General features: G+C 39.7%; 1 protein-coding gene across 4 annotated transcripts in view; it reads right to left on the minus strand.

Moving 5' to 3' along the window:
- Zfyve9 (zinc finger FYVE-type containing 9) overlaps window positions 1-4,210 on the minus strand; it is a 287,358-nt gene that overhangs the window by 108,678 nt on the left and 174,470 nt on the right. The window lies entirely within an intron of this gene.

The following is a 4,210-nucleotide window of genomic DNA, read 5'->3' on the forward strand; positions in this document are numbered from 1 at the left end:
GCATGACTCTTGGTTAATTGCTCAGCCTGTTTTAAAATGCCTGATTATTCTGGATTGGGAAGCAGGTTGCCTGTTTGTTTTGTTAAAAATAATAAGTCCAGGTGTGTACAAGTAGATGACTGTGTGCTTGTGGGACAAAGTGGATACTGTACCAATGTCAAAGTGTCATTGCCAAGAGATAATAGATTAAAAAAAGAAAATCTCCACAAACATTTCCACCCTGTAAGTAGCGGCAGATATTCTAAAAAAGTTGAGAGTCACTTTACCATTGTGGTCATGCTTTTCCTACTGTCTTTGTTTTCATCTTGTGGCAGTAAAGTTATTTATGCCTGTGGAAAGTCAAGGCAGCTGTGCATCACATGAGATTGAGCTCCCTCCCCTAACAGAGGCTGGTAGTCAAAGACGGGTAAGCTCTTCTGGGAGAAAGTCAACCTAAGACAGGGCGTACCTGATGGAAGCTATGTGCCGATGACGGGTAAGGCTTTGCTCTGGCAGAAGACAACCTAAGACAGGCACGGTCCTTCTGTCCCAGATATATCATAATCTGGGGTTATTAAAATTAAATAAGGAAGGGGGAGATGTCCGGAGACACTAATCATTGAGCTGTTGGCAGCCTCGTTTACTGAGTTTGTGTCATGCAAACCAGTACTTAACCTGCCCATTCAGGAGGAAGAAGTTTTCTGGAGAGCCTCACAATACCTGACCTTGAGGCATTAGTGGTAAACAAAAGGATCCAAGAAGCCTTTGATCTGACCGCTCCCTGACCCTCAGATACAGGTGGGGAAATACAGCAGTTGTGAGTGTGTGTTATGCACACCAGTATTTAATCTGCCTTATTAGGAGGAATATGTTTATATGGAGAGTCTCACAACACCTGCAATAGTGGAAGCCTTTGATCTGACTGCTCCTTGACCCTTAGATACAGGTGGGGAAGAACAGCAGTTGTAACTAATTGAGTTCTTCTGTATAAAAAGACAGAACTGAAATAAATCGAGGCTGCAGTATTCACTGTGAGCCCTCCCAAGAAGTGTCTTTCCTGTCTTCTTTTATTTGTTTCAATCCTCACTCCCCCTTTCAGGTACTGTCCATTTTGGCCGGCTGGCACTGGCACCTATGTAGACCAGGTTGGCCTTGAACTCACAGAGATTCACTTGCCTCTGCCTCCCAAGTGCTGGGACTAAAGGCATGCGCCACCATGCCCAGTAGTAGATTTAATCTTAACACAATGCAATTGCATAAGTCCACAAGAGATAAGGAGACAAATGTCTGAACAAGTATTACTGAATGCAAATATGAATAATTAGTAACAATTTTCTGGAAATCTCAGAGGGAAAACTTTGTCCAATGAATGTGAGCTGTGTACTTTGGATAATCATGATTGAGGTGCACCATGTGTACCAACTTTCACTCTAGTGGGAGATACTTTTAGTGGTGGATGTTATGCATGGAGAACAGGGGTAAGTGAGGAATTGTTATCTTCCTTTCAATTTTTCTGTGAACCTAAAACTACCCTACAAAGTCTTTTAAGGGACTGGAGAGATGGCTCAGTGGTTAAGAGCACTGGCTGCTCTTGAAGAGGACCTGGGTTCAGTTCCCAGCACCCAGTTCTAGGGGATCCAATGCCTTCTTTCGGCCTCTGTGGACACTACACATATATGGTACACACACATATATGCAGGCAAAGCACACACGCACATAAAATAAAAATAAAGTTTAAGTAAAACATTTTAAAAAGTCTTTTAAAACCTTATCCAAACTCTTATTCTCTAATTAAAAAAAAAAGCCAGGCTTGGCAGCACAGGAACTACTGAGGAATCTGAGAGAGGAAGGTTGAAAGTTCACAGCCTGCTGGGCAACTCAGCAAGCTCCAGTCTCAAAATAAAAAAAAAATTTAAAAGGGCTGGATACAGGGCACAGTGGTAGAGCTTTTGCCTAGCATTTGCAAGATTCTATATTCAATTTTCTGTACCTCAACAATAACAAAAAATGTAAAATTAAATAAATAAATAGGTGCCAATAATTCTCTGCTGTGCTTCTGAACATTAAGTCTTACGGAAAGGAACTCCCATTAGTTCCAAAATTGTAACTGCAAGGTCTACTGAGATGAAAGTGAAAGCAACAGCATGAGCTTGTTTTCTTTCTTTCTTGACAGAGTCTCCCTGTAGCCCCACCTGGAATTCACTAAATAGACCAGGCTGGCCTCAATCTCACAGAGATCCACCTGCTTCTGCCTCCCGAGTGCTGGAATGAAAGGCGTGTGCATCTGACCTGAGCTAGTTTCTTAAGGTGAACTACATGCACCCTCCACCCAGTAAGTGAATGATGTATCAACTTATTAAAACTTTGGTACTCTTTTTTAAAATCTTAAATGGAAACAATAGGTTAAACAAACAAAATTTAAAATACTAGGGATGCTTAGCAATACATGCTGAGGGAAGGAGAATCAGTTTTCTCCAGAGAATATTTTCCTGAGAAGTTATCTAATCCCATATGAACAACCCTAAACACAGTGTACAATCACCATTAAATGGACTCAGTGTAATATATGGCTATATTTATAAATTTATGTATGTATATATAACAATACTAATCAAATAAGAGACAAGAAACTGAGAGGGAGTGGGGGGACATGGGAGGAGTTGGTGGGGGACTGGAAGGATGAAAATAATGCAAAGACAATACTCAAGTATGTAATTCTCAAAAATAAAACTTAAAAACAAAAGTAGAGATGTTTGACTTGGAAAGAAGGAACAGAGTCATTCTTGAGCCACTTCCGTACTGTCTCATTCTTCCTTCATGGCACTCTTGAGAGGTCACCATACAATCTGGGGACCAAACGGATCAAAGACTTAATTAAAAATCTGAAAGCCTGGGCTGGAGAGATAGCTCAGTGGTTAAGAGCACTGGCTGCTCTTACAGAAGACTCAGGTTCAAATCCTAGCACCTGCTAACAACCATTTGTGTAACTCTAGTTCCAGGGGATCCAATGCCCTCGCCTGACCTCTGCGGGCATTGCACAACACGGGCATGCTTTACATACATGCAGGCAATACATTCATACACATAAAATAAAAAAAAATTAAAAAACTAAAACCCTGAAACTTCTAGCTGAAAACATTTGGAATATTCTTCATGAAATTGGGGTAGGCAAGAACTTTCTGAACCTAACATTAATAACACAGGATTATCCCCAAATATTAAAAGATGGAACTATATGAAATTAAAAAGTTTCTGCGTGGCAAAGGAAACTATCAGCAGAGCACACAAACAGACAGAATGAGAAAAGACCTTTATCAGCTATATATCAGACAAGGGCTAATAACCAAAACTTACAAAGGAGTCAGAAATTAAATACCAAGGAAATAAAACAACCAATCAACAAATGGGCTGACAAAGTGAATAGACAGTTTTCAAAAATAAGAAAAACAAATAGCCAATAACTATTTTAAAAGCTGTTCAACATCCCTAGTCATTAGGGAAAGTAAATTAGAACCACTGTGAGATACCACCTCACTCCAGTTAGAATGACTATCACCTAGAAATCTGACAAATGTTGGAGAGGATGTGGAGAAAGAAGAGCACTTATTTACACTGCTGGTGGGAGTATAAATTAATACAGCCATTATGGAAATCAGTTTGGAAGTTCTTGGAAAAACTCCCAGCAATTGGGAAGCAAAGGTAAATGGGTCTCAGTGAGATTGAGGTCAGTCTGGTCTACATAGGGAGCTACAGGCCAGCAAGGGCTACAGGGAGACCCTGTCTCAAAAACAACAACAAAATAATAATAAAAAAAAAACCCTAGAACTACTGTATGATCCAACTATCTCACTCCTACCCAGAGAACTCCATACTTTACCATAGAGATATTAGTACCCCTTGTTTATTGCTACTCTCTTCATTATAGTAAGGATATAGACCAACCCTAGTTGTCCATCAACAGCTGAATGGACAATGAAAATTTGGTACATATGTAAAATGGAGTATTATTCAGCGCTAAAGAAAAATGAAATCACAAAATTAGCAGAAAATGAAGGACCTAAAATGTACAATATTTGAAACGTCACCCAAATATCAGGAAGAAAAAAAAACAGTATGTTGTCCCTCCTATGTGGATCCTCGCCTATAAGTAAACAAATGCACAAACGGGTATACTGTAACATATAGAAAGGAGAGCAAGAAAGGGTGATTTTAAAAAGGCATACTAATGAGT

The sequence above is a fragment of the Nannospalax galili genome, unplaced genomic scaffold (genome assembly GCF_000622305.1).
Source record: "Nannospalax galili isolate Female #2095 unplaced genomic scaffold, S.galili_v1.0 scaffold713, whole genome shotgun sequence".
Taxonomy (NCBI): Eukaryota; Metazoa; Chordata; class Mammalia; order Rodentia; family Spalacidae; genus Nannospalax; species Nannospalax galili.